Below are 20,529 nucleotides of genomic sequence, written 5' to 3' on the forward strand. Positions count from 1 at the left end.
CTATAACTCTTGTTTTGAAAGGCCACTTTGTTGAAATATGATTGGTCATTGAGGGTGCAATTAAAACATAATTCAGAGTTCATGTTTGCTTATGCATCATTTTTTTTTCTGCAAGAAACATCAAGTGAATGGAAAAACCTGCACCTTGTTCAGTGGAGCCCCTGTGGAATGCATGAAGTTCACACATGTGAACTCACCTCTTACATCTAGAAAGTGCCAACACTTTGGGTGCCTCCTGACAAAAGCAAACTTCAATGTTTGTTGCAAGGTAAAATATCATATTCACTGCAGTTTTATGTCCTTTGTAACCATATAATATGTATAGAACTGCTACCATTTGTGTAACATTATCTTCTTTTTTAATATGTTACTGTTGAATGCTCAAATGTTATATCTTAGCCCCATTTTTCCTTTAAACACTGTGATTTTTATCAGGTGATTTTGTATAGAAGTGATTTTCAAGAAGACCTGTCACCATGCTAGCAGAATGACTGTCTGGAACTTAGCATCTATCTGACACAGGCTTGATTCATCGTCGCCCCACAACCTCTTTGTTTTCCTTATCATATCAGAAAATCTTAACACATACTCTGCTACCATAAGAGAGACCCGGGAATCACTCTTCTGTATCATGATGGGCAGTCGAAACAACCAGTTCTCATCACTATGTGCTCACAATGTGACAGAGTGCAGAGTGTTATCGTCCTTGATTTGTTATCAAATTGATCCTATTGTCAAAAGATGCCTTGGGTTCATTTCATGGTTTCCTTTCCCACTGCTTCCATTCTGGTAGGCTTTCATCCACACTGTACAGACCATTGGAATATCCACCAGCAGACACACCAAATTCTCTCTGCTCTGATGCTTCCATTATGCTACTTCCACTGCATGAAAAGTCCTTCCTGCTTTTTTTTATGTACATAGTCAATATTTTCTGAGTCTTGAAGCAGAAACTCAAAGGGAAGCACCTCTGAATTTTTTTCCTTAGGCACCTGGTGGCTGCTTATCTTGGGCCTCACAACACCATTTTCCTCAAAAGTAGCCAACTTTTATTTACATGGCTAATTATTTAATTAGTTCTTCTTATCATACAAGCAGCACTCAAAACCCCCAGCTTTCAATAAGGGCTGGGATTCTAAAAAGAAAAAAAAAAGCTGTATCTAAAAACTGGATAGACTATACATCTCCTGCCCCTCCTCCCAATAAATGTAATCATCATCTTGAATTTGCCAACAGCCTTCCTTTCTTTCCCTTTATTGTTTTATTGCATCTGTATGCATTCATTCAAATTATTAACTTTTATTTTGACTGTGTTTTTTCCCTAGTGTAGAGTACAATTTATTTATTTATTTATTTATTTATTTTTATATTTTTTTTAGAGAACAAGTTTTATTTAAAGGATAGAACAGAAACATACTTCTCTCATCACAACATCATACATGTATTCTGTATAATGAGGAGGGTCTCCTTCCATCTTCCATGCAACTCCCCTTCTCCCTCTTTTTCCCTCCCACCTCTCTTCCCTATTTAGTGGTAATCTTCTCATGCTCTTCCTCCCTATTCCATTTTGAGTCACCCCCCTTATATCAGAGAAGACATTCAGCATTTGTTTTTTAGGAATTGGCTAACTTCACTTAGCATAATTTGCTCTAATGCCATCCATTTCCCTGCAAATGCCATGATCTTGTTATTTTTTTAGTGCTGAGTAATATTCCATTGTGTAAATGCCACATTTTTTAATCCATTCATCTATTGAAGGGCATCTAGGTTGGTTCCTCATTCTAGCTATTGTGAATTGTGCTGCTATAAACATTGATGTGGCTGTTTCCCTGTAGTATGCTCTTTTTAGGTCTTTTGGGTATAGTCCGAGAAGGGAAATAGCTGGGTCAAATGGTGGCTCCATTCCCAGCTTTCCCAGGAATCTCCATACTGCTTTCCAAATTGGCTGCACCAATTTGCAGTCTCACCAGCAATGTATGAGTGTACCTCCCCCCCTATCCTCACCAGCACTTATTGTTGTTTGACTTCATAATGGCTGCCATTCTTATTGGAGTGAGATGGTATCTTAGAGTAGTTTTAATTTGCATTTCTATGATTGCTAGAGATGGTGAGCATTCTTTCATGTATTTGTTGATTGATTGCATATCCTCTTCTGAGAAGTGTCTGTTCAAGTCCTTGGCCCATTTGTTGATTGGGTTATTTGTTTTTTGTTGTTTAACTTTTTGAGTTCTTTGTATACTCTAGAGATTAGAGCTTTATCTGATGTTTGAGGGGTAAAAATTTGTTCCCAGGATGTAGGCTCCCTATTCACCTCGAATATTATTTCTCTTGCTGAGAAAAAAACTTTTTAGTTTGAATTTGTCCCATTTGTTGATTCTTGGTTTTAACTCTTGTGCTATAGAATTCTTATTAAGGAATTTGGGGCCTGCCCCCACGTGATGAAGATTAGGGCCAACTTTATCTTCTATTAGTTGTAGAGTCTATGGTCTGATTTCTAGTTCCTTGATCCATTTTGAGTTGACTTTTGTGCATGGTGAGAGAAAGGGATTCAATTTAATTTGTTGCATATAAATTTCCAGTTCTCCCAGCACCATTTGTTGAAGATGCTATCCTTTCTCCATTGCATGTTTTTAGCACATTTGTCTAATATAAGGTAGTTGTAATTGTGTGGATTTGTCTCAGTGTCTTCTATTCTGTAATGTTGGACTACCAGCCTGTTTTGGTGCCAGTACCATGCTGTTTTGTTAGTATTGCTCTATAGTATAGTTTAAAATCTGGAATCGCGATACCACCAGTTTCATTTTTCCTGCTTAGAATTACTTTAGCTATTCTGGGTCTCTTATTTTTCGAGATGAATTTCATGATTGCTTTTTCTGTTTCTGCAAGGAACGTCATTGAAATTTTGATGGGAATTGCATTGAATCTGTAAAGTGCTTTTGGTAATATGGCCATCTTAATAATATTAATTCTACCAATCCATGAGCAAGGTAAATCCTTCCATATTCTAAGTCTTCTTCTATTTCTTCTTCAGGGTTCTGTAGTTTTCCTTGTTAAGATCTTTCACCTCTTTTGTTAGGTTGATTCCCAGCTATTTTTTTTTTGAAGATATTGTGAATGGAGTAGTTGTCCTCATTTCCATTTCAGAGAATTTGTTACTGATATACAGGAATGCCTTCAATCTGTTGGTATTGATTTTATATCCTGCCACTTTGCTGAACTCATTTACTAGTTCTAGAAGTTTCTTGGCTGAACTTTTTGGGTCTGCTAGGTATAGGATCATGTCATTGGCAAATAGTGCTTATTTAAGTTCTTCTTTTCCTATATTTATGCCTTTAATTTCTTTCGTCTGTCTAATTGCTCTGGCTAGTGTTTCAAGATCTATGTTGAACAGAAGTGGTGAGAGAGGGCATCCCTGTCTTGTTCCAGATTTTAAAGGGAATGCCTTCAATTTTTCTTCATTTAGAATGATGCTGGCCTGAGGCCTAGTGTATATAGCTTTTACCATGTTGAGGTAATTTCCTGTTATCCCTAATTTTTCTAATGTTTTGAACATAAAGGGATGCTGTATTTTGTCAAATGCTTTTTCAGCATCTATCGAGATGATCATATGGTTCATACCTTTAAGTCTATTGATGTGGTGAATTACATTTATTGATTTCTGTATATTGAACCAGCCTTGCATCCTGGGGATGAATCCCACTTGGTCATGGTGCACAATCTTTTTGATATGTTTTTGTATCCGGTTTGCCAGAATTTTATTGAGGATTTTTGCATCTATGTTCATTAGAGATATTGGTCTGAAGTTTTCTTTCTTTGAAGTGTCTTTATCTGGTTTTGGAATCAGGGTGATGTTGGCCTCATAGAATGAATTTGGAAGTACTCCCTCTTTTTTCTATCTCCTGAAATAGAATGAAGAGTATTAATATTAGTTCTTCTTTAAAGTTCTTATAAAACTCTGCTGTATATCCGTCTGGTCCTGGGCTTTTCTTGGTTGGTAGTATTTTGATGGCTGCTTCTATTTCCTCACTTGATATTGGTCGTTTAGGTTGTTTATATCATCCTGACTCAATCTGGGTAGCTCATATGCCTTAAGGCATTTATCGATGCCTTTATTATCCTCAATTTTATTAGAATATAGGGTTTCAAAATAATTTCTAATTATCTTCTGTATTTCTGAAGTGTCTGTTGTGATGTTGCCTTTTTCATCCCATAAGCTAGTAATTTGGGTTCTCTCTCTTCTTCTCTTTGTTAGCGTGGCTAGTGGTCTATCAATCTAATTGATTTTTTCAAAGAACCAACTTTTAGTTTTGTCAATTGTTTCAATTGTTTCTTTTGTTTTGATTTCATTGATTTCAGCTCTGATTTTAATTATTTCTTGCCTTCTATTCTATTTGCTGCTGATTTGTTCTTGTTTTTCTAGGGCTTTGAGGTTTAGTGTGAAGTCATTTATTTGTTGGCTTTTCCTTCCTTTAAGGAATGAACTCCATGAAATGAATTTTCCTCTTAGTCCTGCTTTCATAGTGTCCCAGAGATTTTGATATGTTGTGTCTGAGTTTTCATTTATCTCTAAGAATTTTTTAATTTCCTCTTTGATGTGTTCTGTAACCCATTCAGTAACATATTGTTTATTCTCCATGTGAAGTAGGAATTTTTCTTTTTTATTTTATTATTGATTTCCAATTTCATTCTATTATGATCAGCTAAAATGCATGGTAGTATCTCTACTCCTTTGTATTTGCTAAGATTTGCCCTGTGACATAATATATGGTCTATTTTTGAGAAGGATCCATGTGCTGCTGAGAAGAAAGTGTATCCCCTTGATGTTGGGTGGTATGTTCTGTATATGTCAATTAAGTCTAAGTTATTAATTGTATTATTGAGCTCTATGGTTTAATTATTCAACTTTTGTTTGGAAGATCTGTCCAGTGGTGAGAGAGGTGTGTTAAAATCTCCCATGACTGGGGCTGGGGATGTGGCTCAAGCGTTAGTGCACTCGCCTGGCATGGGTGCGACCCGGGTTCGATCCTTAGCACCACATACAAAGATGTTGTGTCCACTGAAAACTAAAAAATAAATATTAAAAAAATCTCTCTCTCTCTCTCTCTCTCTCTCTCTCTCTCTCTCTCTCTCTCTCTCTTTCTTTCTCTCTCTTTAAAAAAAAAATCTCCCATGATTGTGTTGTGGTCTATTTGACTCTTGTACTTGAGAAGAGTTTGTTTGATGAACATAGCTGCACCATTGTTTGGGGCATATATATTAATGATCGTTAAGTCTTGTTGGTGTATGGTTCCCTTGAACAATATGTAGTGTCCTTGTTTATCCCTTTTGATTAACTTTGGCTTGAAGTCTATTTTATTTGATACAAGTATGGACACTCCTGCTTGCTTCCGAGGTCCATATGAGTGGTATGATTTTTCCCAACCTTTCACCTTCAGTCTGTGTATGTCTTTTCCTATCAGATGAGTCTCCTGTAGGCAGCATATTGTTGGATCTTTTTTTTAATCCAGTCTACTAGCCTATGTCTTTTGATTGGTGCATTTAAGCCTTTAACATTTAGGGTTAGTTTTGAGATATGGTTTGTACTTCCAGCCATATTTGTTTATTTATGTTATTTAACATGATTTGTTTTTCCTCTTCGATTGGTTTTTCCTTTATCGTACTACCACCTGCTATTGATTTTCATTGTTATTTTTCATTTCCTCTTCCTGTAATGTTTTGCCAAGATGTTTTGAAGAGCTGGTTTTCTAGCTGCAGATTCTTTTAACTTTTGTTTATAATGGAAGATTTTTATTTCATCTTCAATCCTGAAGCTTAGTTTTGCTGGATACATGATTCTTGGTTGGAACCCATTTTCTTTCAGTGTTTGAAATATGTTGTTCCAGGGTCTTCTAGCTTTCAGAGTCTGTGTTGAAAGATCAGCCATTATCCTGATTGGTTTACTTCTAAATGTAATCTGCTTCCTCTCTCTTGTGGCTTTTAAGATTCTCTCCTTTTTCTGTATGTTGGGCATCTTCATTATTATGTGTCTTGGTGTGGATCTCTTATGATTTTGTACATTCAGCGTCCTGTAGGCATCTAGGATTTGGATTTATGTTTCATTCTTTAAGTCTGGGAAGTTTTCTAGTATTATTTCATTGAAGAGATTGCTCATTCCTTTTGTTTGGACCTATACCCTCTTGTATCCCAATAACTCTTAAGTTTGGTCTCTTTATGTTATCCCATATTTCTTGGATATTCTGCTCATGATTTCTTAACATTCTCGATGCGCTGTCTATGTTCTTTTCAAGTTGAAATACTTTGTCTTCATTGTCTGATGTTCTATATTCTAACTGTTCTACTCTGCTGTATCTCATTTGCGTTTTTAATTTGGTTTATTGTTTCCTTCATTTCCAGGATTTGTTTTTTTTTAATCCTCTATCTCCCTGTAGAGTTGATCTTTTGCTTCTTGGATTTGTTTATGTAATTCATTGTCAAAGTGACCTTTCATTGTCTGATTTTGCTGTCTAATGTCTTCCTTGAGACTCCAGATCATCTGAAGCATGTATATCCTGAACTCTTTATCTGACATTCCATCTGCTGCAGATATTACCTCTTCTAATGTTGAATTGACCTGCATTATTTGTGGTCCTTTCTTTCCTTGTCTTTTCATACTGTTCATGTTTCTTTCTGGATCAGCCGCAGAACTGTGCTGGAAGCCACACCCCCTTTGATGGGTTTTAAGGGTTGATGGGCTTCCTCCAGACTAACGTATGGGGCGGGGCTGGGCTACCTCCTCCAGTCTGGTATGGTGCTGGGCTGCCTCCTCTTGACTGTTTTTAATATCATGGAAAAGTATCACACTGCATATAATTATAGGCTGAGTATCCCCTATTCAACATGATTGAAATTGGAAGTGTGTCAGATGGTGGAGTTTTGGAATATTTGTGTAGCCAGTACCATTGAGCATCCCTAATAAAAAGGAATCTAAACACAAATGCTACAAATTCTGAAAAATTTTGAGCATTATATCTATCAGTACTTTAAAACTGTTGGATTTTGGAGCATTTGGGATTTCAGGTGTTTAGGGTTCCTCAATCTGTATTTGTAACATTTTTATTTCATGTTATATTTTTGAGGGTTGTCCACATTGTTTATGTCACTGTAATTCTTTCATTTTGCTATTATATATGTCCATCATATTAAGCTGATTAGGTCATTCACATCTTCTATCCTTTGATTGTGTGATTCAGATCTTCTATCCTTTTACTGATACTTTTGCCTCCTTATCAATAACCAAGAGAGACATTAAAATATCCCACAATGATGGTGTATTTATCAATTTCTTTTTAAAGTTTGACCAATTTTCCATCAAATTTTTTGAGACAATTTCATTATACTTAAATTTTTATACTTTTTGATGAACTGGCTCTTTCATAATTAGGTAGTGACCTTCTTCATCTCTGATAAATCTTTGTTTTTATGTTATTAACAAAATATCATATAATAAAAATGTGTTATTATTTGATGTCTAATGTGACTATAACTCAACAGCATTTTTTGCTAGTCTGTGTTTTTAATGTTAACATATATTAATTGTACATACTAAGGGAATCAAATCCAATCTCCCATTTTCCACCCTTCCTGCCTCCCCAACACACATACCTTTCCCAATCTCTAGTAATCATTATTCCATTTTCAGGTAGGCATTTTTTAGCTTCCACATAAGAAAAAGAAATGCAGTACTGTTTTCCTATACCTGTCTTATTTTGTTTAATGTAATGTTCTCCCATTCCATCCATTTGTTGCAAATGATGGGATTACATTCTTTATTTCTGACTGTCTGATATTCTACTGTGTGTATATACCACATTTTCTTTATCCATTCAGCTGTTGATGGGCATCTAGAATCATTCAACATTTTCGTTTTTGTGGATAGAGCCAAAGTAAATGGGATTGCCTACTTCTCTTTGGTATGCTGATTTAATTTCACTTGGATGTACACCCAGATGTGAGATAGCTAGGTTATATGGTAGATCTATTTTCACTTGTTTGAGAAACCTCTAGACTTGTTCACCATAATGGCTAACTCACATTCCTGCCAACATCATGTTAAGTGTCTTTTTCTCCATATCATGACCATTATTTTTTACATTCTGGTTTTTTGATAGTAGCCATTCTAACTGGGGTAAGATGGCATGTCACTGTGGTTTTAATTTGCCTCTTCTAATGCTATTGAGCATTTTTTCATAAACTTGTTGGCCGTTTATTTTTTTTCTTTGAAACTATTCAGATCTATTGATCTTTTCTCAATTGGATTGCTTGTTTTTGTGTGTGTATATGTTAAATTTTGAGTTCCCTATATACTCTGGGTTTTAATCGTCTAATGACTACTTGGCAAATATCTCCTCCCATCCTGTAGGCTATCTATTCACTCTATTGTTTCCTTTGTGGTGTAGAAGCTTTTTGATTGATGTATTTCCATTGTTAATTTTTTCTAAGTATTTTTATGATTTTTAGGGCTTTATAGATATACATAATAGTGGGGTTCATTTTGACATAATCACACATGCATAAAATGTAATTTGCTCCATTTTTAACTTTTTGTTTTTGTTGAACCCATGATGCAAAGAAAAGACCACTGAATCCAATTTAAACCAAATTAAAGCAAGCTTATATTGTGTACACAAGAGAGCTGATCAGTGACTGCCTCACCCAAACACACGGCCCAAGGACAGCATCTGCTCTAAGAGCAAGGGTATTTTTATAACAAAAAGTTCCAAAGGCAAGTGTCTTGGGAACTTACAGCTAAAAGAGTTCTGGCAAATGTAACACAAGGGCAGATTGCAGATTAATATTAATATTAATATTTCAAGGTAGGGGGTAAATTCAGATTCCAACATCAGAATTATGAGGCACGGCTGAGGTTTCAGGGAGGGTTGTTATCTGCTCAGAGAGAGTGCCGAACATGAGTGAGTTCAAAGCACGGGCAGGAATTCCAAACAAGTTTATACATCAAAATAGGGTCAGCCCAAATAGAAATCTTAGTATTTTACAGTAAAACAGAAATGAAATTTTTATAACTTTGTGATGAGATGGCTCCCAATCTTAAGATGGAATTAGGCTGGGTTCATCTGATTTCTGTGCTTTTGGAGTCCTCTTCAGAAAATAATTACTTATACTAATGATTTGAAGTATTTACCCTCAATTTTCTTTTAGTAGTTTTGAGTTTCAGGTCTTACGCTCTGCCATTTTGATTTGTGTATAGGGTGAGCAGTGAGGACCAAGTTTCATGGCAACAGCCTGCTGTTTTGGTTACTGTGACTCTGTAGTGTGTCTTGAAATCAGGTATTGTAATGTCTCTAAGTTTTTCTTTGTTATGCTTTGAAGGGTTTTTTCTTTTCTATTTTTTAATTTTTTCCTCAAGATTACCTCGGCCATTCAGGGTCTATTCTAATTACATATGAGTTTTAGGATTGGTTGTTCTAGTTCTGTGGAGGATGCCATTAATATTTTCATGAGTATTTCCTTAAATCTCTAAATAGTTTTGGGTAGTATTTGCACTTCAGCAACATTAATTCTTCCAGTCCATACACATGGGAGGTCCTTCCATTTGTGTGTGTTCTCTTCAAATTTCTTCCATTAATGTTTTCTAATTTTCATGGTTAGAAATCTTTTACTTTCTTGGTTAAGTTTATTTCTAAGCATTTTATTTAATTTTGTTGTAGCTATTGTGAATGGAATTACTTTCATGATTTCTGTCTCAGCAAATCTGTTATTTGTGTATATTCATTATTGAAAATTTATATATGTTTATTTTGAATCCTGCTAGTTTACTGAATTCCTTTATAAGAACTAATAAAAGTCTTTTGACAAAGTCTTTAGTTGTTGTGTGTTTTTTTTTTTATACAGAGAACCATCACTATCAATTTTTCCTTACCCCACAAAACAACTCTTCATAACTGGGCTTTAACTGTTACCCCAGTCCCATGTCCACCCCAGAGAATAACAGTATTAGATCAGAACTCTTATAACTCACCAATCCTAAGACTAGAGGAAGTATTAGGGAAGTAACTTCTTATGGATCAATCCCCACAAATTTTTCTCAGCTTCTCATAGGCACAGAGCTTCTGTAATGTCCTCGTTTATTGCTGAGAACACTTAGACCTGAAGTTTGAGCCACTGCAAATATGGTGGCACTAGCCCCAAAGTAACAGGGTAGGGGGAAGAGCAGAACCTCAGCATTTGGGATTGAAATGTAATGGGACAAACCCAATTTTAAGCATTGTGGGAATGTGAAGTTGTGCATTTTTTTTAATTTGGCTATTTTATATTCACTACATTTAGAAGCATAAATAACATGAAGTTCTAGTTGCTATAAGATATAAGACTTCACCCTACAAGAAAGTGAACCTAATTCCCCAGATGTGGCAACCCTCATTTCCTGTTCAGAATGTCAGAGAGAAGCCAAGGAGAGAAAGAACATTGAATTCTGAGGTTTTCTTAGACCCCACAAGTGCTAAGAAGGCATGACAAGGATCTCAGGGAAACACATTACCCACTCACTCTGCCTCTTCCTCATCAAGTCTCATACCCATAGGTGATAGCACTGGATTCAGCAAAGATCAGGGACTCCAGTGCCAAATGCAATGAAGAAACCAAAGTCTGTTCTCTAAACTGTAAACATAAGTATGTCTAGCTCTTCCCTTCCCTGCCCATTTCTGATCAACATCAGGAGAATAGGCTCCTGTCTTTCTGCAAACAATTCTCCCTCCCAGAGAATGTGTCTATATTTCTCAAAACTAAATTCTAACGTCCTTCGAAGATACTCAGGGATAACAATTAGTAAAAAATTTATTAATAAGAATTAAAGAAAGATTCTATTGAGTACTGCATAGGGTTAAACATTTATATGAATAAATTCTTCACAGTAATCCTAGTAGGGAGGTATTATCATCACCATTTTTAAGTGAAGCTGAGCAGGGTAGGAAACTGGCTAAAGTTCATACAGTTATTAAGCAATGGAGCTGGGATCCTAATTGAGACAGACCAAAATAGAGTTTGACTTCTGGAAGTCAAGCTCTTCCTATCTTCCCCGAACATGCAAAAAAAGTATATTTTAATGCTTATGTTTCCCATAGTGCTTGATCTATCCATTCCTATTGTGCTGAAATCATCTCAAGCCTCTGATTTTAGTTTCTCTAGTGAAATTATTAAATTCATTGAAAACAGAAATGGAGCTATTTACATTTGTTTGTTTGTTTTCCCTGGAGAGCTCAGCAATTATTAGTTGTTGTATGCATATTTATTAAAATTGAGACAAATAAAATCAAAAGTATATTATGCAAATTAAACCAGTAATATTGTAGCATGAGTTGAAAAACTGCCTTCCAGTCAACACGTGTCTCTGGAATACCACGGGACTTCCCTTTGAGCTTTCCCATCTATATCTCCTTTGTAATAAAAATAACATTATTAAATAATTCAAACAATAAGAGAAACTCATATTTACAATCAGAATTCAGAGAAGTATCTGGCCAATTTCATGGATCTAAAAATTAATATTTTAGTATAAAAATGATAGAGATAGATGGGAGAGATTTGAAGCCCAAAGGGCTGACCATATTTTGGCTATTTATGTTTTCAATACCATTGAAAAAGAGACTTGAGCTCTAAGTTCAGTTTCCATATCCATAAAACAGAAATAACAAGTTCTATTAATTGGGGTTTGATAAAGCAAAGAGAAAATAAATAGCCCAGCACCTAATAGGGCCTTAATTAATACATAGTAACTATTATGATAAAGATATAGTAAAGTACAGTGTATAGGAACCTAGCCTTGTCAGAAAGATCTAGGTTTAAATCCTAGATCTGTCATTTACTAGCTGTTTGACTTTGGCAAATTTATATAACTTCCCTAAGCTTTAATTTCTTCAATTAAACTATAATAAAGACTTCCAAGCCCTACCATAATAAAGCAGTTTCCACTGAACTAGCCCTACTGCTAAACATAACCATAAAAACAGATTAAAATATGTAAAAAAAAATTGTTAGAAGCCATTGTAGGGCAATTAATGAAAGCAGAATTGGAGGAGATATGATTTTGAAGAGATTCTAGCAAGAGTCTATCTCAGTATTTCTGGGTAATTTATAAACAATAGAAATTTATTTCTCATGTTGTGGAGGCTGGGAATTCCAAGAGTAAAGTGCCAGCAGGATTGGTTAGTGTCCGGTGACAGCTGCTCTCTGGTTCCAAGATGGGACCTTGGCAATCAGGTGTGGTGGCACACACCTATAATCCCAGAGTCTCAGGAGGCAGGGGCAGAAGGCTTACTCGTTCAAAGCCTGCCTCAGCAATTTAGTGAGGCCCTAAACAACTTAGCAAGGCCCTGTGTAAAAACAGAAAATAAAAGGGGCTGGGGATGTGGCTCAGTAGTTAAGCATTCCTGAGTTCAAGAAAAAATGGGATCTTGCTTTCAAATCCTCCTAAAGGAAGGAACACTGTGTCCTCAGGAATAGTTCCCTCTGGCCCTTTGGTAACATACTAATCCATCTATGAGGCCAGATCCCTTGTTATGGCTTTGACAAGAAGTGTTCCCCAAAATCCCTGTGTTTCTGCAGAGGTAGAATGATTGAACTGTAACCTCATCAGTCCATTCTGGTCTAAATGGATTGGGTGGAAACTATAGGTAGGCATATGGGCTGTGGCTAGAGGAGGGGTCACTAGGTGTGTTCCCTGGAACTGTACGTCTTCCCTGTGGCCCTTTCCTCCTTCCCTCTCCCTCTCCCTCTCCACTTCCTGGCCCCTCTATGAGCAGAGCAGCTTTCTTCTTCCCCCGTGATGTGTAGCCTCACTTGGACCCAGAGCAATGGAGTCAGTTGTCTATGGACAGAGACCTCTAAGACCTTGAGCCCAAATAAACTTTACCTCCTTTAAATTGTTTTAATCACGTGTTTTGGTCACAGCTACACAAAAGCTGACTAAAACCGAAAACAATAAACAACTCCTAAAGTCTCACCTCTTAACATCACTACAAGGATTCAATTTCAACATTTTGGAGGAGATATATATAAACTGTAGCAGGGCTATTTATTCCATTTTGTTTTGTTCCCTGAGAGCATTTTCCAATTTATAGTGCATGTAAATTGAGCCCAAGAAGAAAATGGTAGTCTCACTGGGCTGAAAAGACAAAAGTTGGCACTCAGAAACAGGAAGGACTTGAGGGTAAATCCCAGAGAAAATAGAGTCTGGGCACTGAGCTCATATGCCTTTAAGGTTTGTTTTGTTTTGTTTTTGTTGTTGTTGTTGTTTTATTACATCCTAACTATATGAGACAGAGAACGACATCAAGACAACCAGTAGAAAAACAGCAACTGGAAGCCTAAAAAAATGAACAAATATTTAAGCCATCATACATTACTGAAAAGACAGAACTTGGACTTCCATCCCCCATCAAGATGGACAGGGCTTTTCAAAGAACCCGAAGGGACCTTTAGGTCATTAAGAATAAGAGTTGTATCTGTTATTATTTGATAATTAATATTTTTAAATTAAGATAGAATAGAATCAAATTATGAACAATTGAAAGTTATCAATAAAAACAGATAAACAGATGGTCAAGATAGCAAAGATATCAAACAGGAACTCTAAATAACTATGATTTACAATAAATAAAAGGATAGCTATTCACCAAAATTCTAAAATCTATTAAATAATTTCATATAGAAATTTTAGAACTTAAAAATAGTATAAATAATATGAAGAATTTCAAATAAGAGGTTTTTTTAACACCCCCCCCTTTTAGTTGCAGATTGGCACAATGACTTTATTTTTTTTTATTTATGTGGTGCTGAGAATCAAACCCGGTGCCTCATATGTGTGAGATAAGCACTCCACCACTGAGCCACAAACCCAGTCCTCAAATAAAAGCTTAATAGAAGATTAGAAAAAAAGCAGGATTAGTGGGTTGTTTGTGGGTCTAAAATATATATAGCTTAAAATATATAACAAGATGCATGTATAAATATGGCTTATTAAATCTCATTATTATGTATAATCATATGTACCAAAAAAGGAAAAGAAAATTACATATGTATGTATATATAACTGTGTGTGTATGTGTGCATATTATATATGAGTATATAACAAGAACAGCACAAAAAGTAAAAAGAGGAAATGGAGTTAAATTACTGTCCTGCATCACTTGGGAAGTGATAAAAATACTATTCAAGGGGGTCTACAGCAACAGCAAGGCACTAAACAATTCAGTGAGACCCTGTCTCTAAATAAAATACAAAATAGGGCTGAGGATGTGGCTCAGTGATTTGAGTGCCCCTGAGTTCAATCCTCAGTACCCTCCTGCTCAAAAAAAAAGGGAGGTGGGGTCTAATAAATCCAGGAATTATAACTTCTAGTGAAACCACTAAAGGACTAATAAAATGATATCTAATTAAAGGACAAACAAAAGAAATTTTAAAATAAAAATAATGGATCAAAAAAGGAACAAAGAAAAATAAATAGAAAAAATAGCAAGATGATATAATTAAACCCAACTATCTCGATAATTAAATATAAATTGATCAAATACTCAAACTATATGACATTGATCATCAGACTGGATAAAGAAGCAAATTATAATTATATAGCATTTATAAGTCACATACTTTGCAGATAAGGGCATAAAGGGTTTATTGTAAAGGGAGTATAAAACTTCAAAAGAGACAAAGCAAGAGCTGACAAAACTAAGAAAGAGAAAACTCCACATATTTGGAAATTTCAGCAGATCTTTCTTGACAATTAATAAAAATTAGCCAAGAAAATCAATAAGGATATAGATGTAACTGTGATAATCAGCATATAGAGAATGCTCCTTGCACTAACCCAATAATTGCAAAACTACACACTATTTTCATTTACCACAATAGATTGAATAAACTATGGAAATGGTGCCTGAGACTCAGGTTTGTCTGCACAACCACATGCACTCTCATAGTTTCAACAACTCCTCTGCTAAGATGCTCCCAGGCCGCAATCTCTTTCACGCACTCTCTTATTCTCTCAACTGATTTACATCAACAGGCTCTTGGCTGGCTCCTCTGACTCCCTTTTCCTTCTGTTCAGTCCATTTTCCACATGCCTGATCATAGCACATCTATGTTTAAAGGCAAAGAACAGAATAATTGTTTGGTCTTAAAGATTCTCTTCCAGCCAGATGCAGGGGAGCATACCTGTAATCCCAGAGGCTTGGGAGGCAGGAGGATCACAAGTTCAGAGCCAATCTCAGCAACTTAGCCAGCCCCTCAGCAACTTAGCAAGACCCTGTCTCAAAATAAAAAAATTTTTAAAAAGGGCTTGGGTGTAGTTCAGTAGTGGGGCACCCCTGGGTTCAATTCCTGGTACAAAAAAAAAAAAGAAAGAAGTTATCTTCCACAGATTGACTGTTAGTGGCACGTGGGGTTGGGAAATATCAACAATACAGTGAAGAATTTAGACAATACCTTGACCAGGTGATCAAACTCAAACACTAGTGCGTGGCAGATGGTTGTTGTGTGTCTCTCAGTGTGGCACCCTCGTTTAGACACTACACCGCTAGTCCATCCAGGAATACATTGCCTGGTTCTATGAGGCTCTTCATGAGGAAACATCAGACAAATGCAAAATAATGAAACTTTGGTTACAGAGGGGGAGTGGATTTATTCTTCAACAAGGCCAATATTGCAAAAGATAAATAAAAGTTGAGGAACTGTTTCCAGATTAAAGACTTAGGAAACATCGTGATTAAATAGAACATGTGATCAGAGGATAGAATATGTCCTGGAGGGCAAAACTATTATATGAGACATTGTCATTCTATTGGTTTGTGGTTACTTGTCATTTGACAAAATTGGAGTATGAACTATAGGTAAATGAACATTAGATTAATGGTAAGTTTCCTAAAGTTGATAACTGTACTGTAGTTATTGTAAGAGAATATCTGTATTCTTAGGAAATATACAGTGAAATATAGAAATAAAGGTGCATGCTATGTATAACTTAGTCTTTCAAAGAGTTCAGGGGGAAGTGTGTAGGTGTGTGTGTGTGTGTGTGTAGAGGTGACAGGGTAGAGGAGAGAAAGAAAATGATAAAGCAAATAAGAAAATGTCAATAATAAGCAATTAGAGTATAACAAAGTCTTTGTACTATTTTTTACTCTTTCTAAAAATATTTTCAAAATGAAAGTCTTCATAAAAATGAAAGAAAAAAATGAATTGTTCTTTAGAATTTAAGTGTTATTTTTTTAAACCGAGGTAAGCCTGAGAATCCTTATGGATTCTGACTCCATAAGTCAGTTTAACTTTACACCTCCAGGTAGCTCTAAAGTTGGAGGCATATTAGCCTAGACCACGTCCTCAGTCTGATATTGGGGACTTAAAAGAGTCCACTTTAGGGACATTCACTCACACTAGGAGAAAGTTATTTTCTTTGCAATACTTGTTTTGATCTTTCTACTAATTTCAAGAAGAGTTCCTAGGTTATTCAGCTTTTTGTCATTGTGAACAAAATAACTGACCAGAACAACTTAGAATAAAAGTGTATTCTGCTTCCAGGTTTCAGAGGTTCAGTCCATGCTGATTCTATCACTTTGTATCCAAAGTGAAGTGGAGCATCATGACTGAAGGCAAAGCAGAGGAAACATGCTCAGTTCAACTTATAGCAGTCAGAAATATGTGGGGGAGGTGGGCTAAAGGGAAGATGAACACTTCCCGGACATGCCCCAGTGACCCATCTCCCCCAGCCACATCCCACCTGCCTACAGTTGCTACCTGGTCAATCCATTCAAACTAGGATGGACTAAGTTACAGATCTCATAACATGATCATTTCACCTCTGTATATTCCTGCATTAACACAGAGGCCTTTGGGGGACACTGTATATCCAATCATAACGTCCCTATTTGGAGTTGGTATGTCTTTAATGCCTCTTATTACATGCTCATCTTTTCCTAACAAAGAGATAGCAGGGTACAGGTTACAGCAGGTACTGAATTATCAATAAAGCTGCTATTATAAATATGATAATTTTGACTTACAATAATAGTTAATGGTGATTTTCTATTAACCCTAGTTACAAAAAGTTTCTGTTAAAAATGAACCAACTAATTTAATAAAGTTGACTAAAAAACATGATAATTCATGTAGAATATAGATATGAACAAAAATTATAACAATGGTACAGCAAATGACTGATGCTTAAAAAAATACAATCCAAAAGGGAAAATTTAGGCCAAATTGGCCCAAATCTCCTTTGCAACTTCATTTCACCACTCCACATTTTCTTATGCATGATTCCCAGCTCCCTGAGCAAGCCCAACACTATCAGTGTCTAGAAAAGGTCTCCTGACTCTCTTCTTACTGAGTCTTCCTGCTCTCCTCCCCATCCTGACCCCAACTGGCTCTGTTCTGTGAAATGATTTCATCAATAAAGACAGAATATAAAGGCCTGGCCCTTTAAGAAAGCTAGGGGGAAAATGGAACATTTATTCCCTTGGGGAAAAGAGCCCTGAGTCAGTGAGATAAGAATAGCTGAGACAGTAATTTTACTTCTAGGAATGTATTCTTGGGTAATAATCAGAGAGGCACACAAATTATTTTGTGCACTGACATTTCTTACTGTATAAATTTATAACAGCAAACTGAAGACGTCAATGTTCAACAATAGAAGACTAGTTAAATAATGGTCCATAATACAGAGGGACCATGGTTTAATTTACCAATGAAAACTATACATTTAAAGACAGTTTGATGATATGGGAAAATATTTGAGGATGTAGAAGAAATATTAATTTTCTCTTCACTATCTAGTTCCTCTTTCCTATTTGGCATGGTATTATGGTTTGGATCTTAAATGTCCCCCAAAGGTTAATGCATTGAAGGCTGGGTCCCCAGCTAATAGTGCTATTGGAAGAGGTAGAAACTTTAGGGGATAGGACCTAAGTAAACAAAGCTAGGTTATAGGAAGGCTGTGCCCCTGGCAGCATATTAGGAACTGGGGACACTCTTCCTTTCCCCTCCTTCCCCTCCCCTTCTTGGCCACCATGATGTAGGTAGCCAGCAAAAGATTTTCTCCCATTCTATAGGCTCTCTCTTCACATTCTTGATTATTTCTTTTGCTGTGAAACACAGATGTTTTGCCTCTACCTCTAGTGTTTTTCATTCAGTAGATCAATGGAGCCCAAGAATGTACATTTATAACAAGCTTGAAAGTGATGATCATGTTGGTCCAGAGACCACACTTTGAGATCCACTGGCTTAGGAAAGGGAGATGAATCCATTCTCCCCAAATATTTTATGGCCATGTATGTTAGTCAGCTTTCCTGCACTGTAACAAAATACCTGAGGAAAGGTTTGTTTTGATTTATGGTTTCAGTCTATGGCTTTTTGCCCCATTGCTTTGGGCCTGTGATGAGACAGAATATCATGGCAGGGAGCAGTAGGGAGATTCCTCAGAAATCTTGGAATGGAACCACTATTTGACCCAGTTATCCTACTCCTTGGTTTATACACAAAGGACTTAAAATCAGCATACTACAGTGATGTAGCTACATCAATGTTTATAACAGCTCAATTCACAATAGTTAAACCATGGAACAGACCTAGATGCCCTTCAATAGATGAATAAATAAAATGTGATATATATATACACACATACACATTTGCCAGTAAATGGATGGAACTGGAGACTATCATGCTAAATAAAGTAAGCTAATCCCAAAAAAACAAAGGTTGAATTTCTCTCTGATACGTGGATGCTAAGGAGGGAAAGAATAGATGTTCATTGTATTAGACTAAGGGGAATGAAGAAAAGGGAGGGATCTGGGCATGGGAAAGACAGTAGAATGAACCAGCCATAACTTTCCTATGTTCACATATAAACACATTACCAGTGAAACTCTACAGCATGTATAATCATATCCCATGTATGTATAATATGTCAAAATACACTCTACTGTCATGTATATCTAAAACGAGCAAAATTTTTGAAAGTAAATATTTTAAAAATCTGTGTTTTAACAAGTCCTAGAAGAGATTCTGATACCTGCTCAAATTTTTAAAGTAGGGATCATAGGGGGGGAAAGCCTTCCTTTGCAGAGTAGCCTGATTCAGAAATGGGCGTATTACTCCATTGACACCAATGAGATATGAAATAAAGTTGCTAGGAGTTTCTATGAAAGATTTTCCACACTTAAGGATTGCTGTAGAAAGAGGTTTTGTGTGTGTGTTCAGATGTGATACTTGGGGTTGCTAAAGCCATGTTGCTTTATCAATTGAAGTAAAATACATGGAGCCGAGAGACACAAAATAGAGAATTCCACCCTATCTCCAGTTTTGCAGTAATGTAAGCTCATCTATTTCTTCATTTTACTTGCCAGTTTGAGTTGGTTATTTTATTGTTTGTAGCTTAAAATGCTCATCTGATACACACATTCATTCTTAGTATAAAATGCATGCTTAGTCTGAGGGGGAAAAAAATACCGGAAGAAACATTTAACATATACATCCTTGTTTCCTCTTGGTGGAAAGGTTAGAGAAGAAGTTCATTTTCCCTGCATTTTTCCAATTGCAAATAACACAAATTACTTTTGTAATCAGAAAAAATATATATATACTTTAAAAACTAGTCATTTGGGGTGATGACTTCTAACACGTGCCTTTTAAAAGAGAGCCAAGAACCCCTAGAATGACAGAAGAGATAATGAAGACAAGTGGTATGGGGACCCTGGGCAGATGGTAAACAAAAGGAACCAAGAACACAGAGTGCTTAGAATCAGTAGCAGTGAGGTGTTAAGGAGACAATTAACACTTATATTCTAAATCGCAGCTGAATATAAATGAGAACAGATGGGGCTCAATAGCTATGAAAAGACCGAGGGCAGCACAAAGATGAAAGTAGAGATAAACAAGCAAATATTTAGAGAAAAGAGACTTATAATTAGTAGCATGATGCTTGATTTGTACCAAGAGTTTCATTTCCTTTAACCTTTGCTCCAACTCATTTATTCAGGATTCGTGACAAGAAGCTACACAAATTTCTGGCATAGATAGCTTACTAATACCGAAGAGGTATCACAGGTGCCAAACGCTGAACAGACAATGTCTTATTTAATCCTGTTTGAGAGAGGTACTATTATCATCCCTATTATACAAATCAGGCTGGTCAAGCTGATGGTAGCTAGGACCTTATTCAGATTTATATCGGTAGAAGATGGAGCAGACTCCAGAAAACACACACGGGCCCACTTGTATGCTACAATGGCAGCCAACCAATATTTGTGGAATAATAAATGCCATTGTACGCCTGGCCTTGTTTTATGTGCTGCTGTCAAAGTAAACACTTTAAAACCTTCCCATCCTTTGTTACCCATGGCGTCCAAGCACTGTTGGTTAGAGACAAATGCAATTATTGAGTCGGTGTCCCTGATGAAAGGCAATTCAGAGCCCCTCCGAGGACAGGAGAGAGAAAGAATACCTGGGGCTAGGAGCTCCGGACAGATAATAAGTTAGATAAATACATTT

Source organism: Ictidomys tridecemlineatus, chromosome 1 (genome assembly GCF_052094955.1).
Source record: "Ictidomys tridecemlineatus isolate mIctTri1 chromosome 1, mIctTri1.hap1, whole genome shotgun sequence".
Lineage (NCBI taxonomy): Eukaryota > Metazoa > Chordata > Mammalia > Rodentia > Sciuridae > Ictidomys > Ictidomys tridecemlineatus.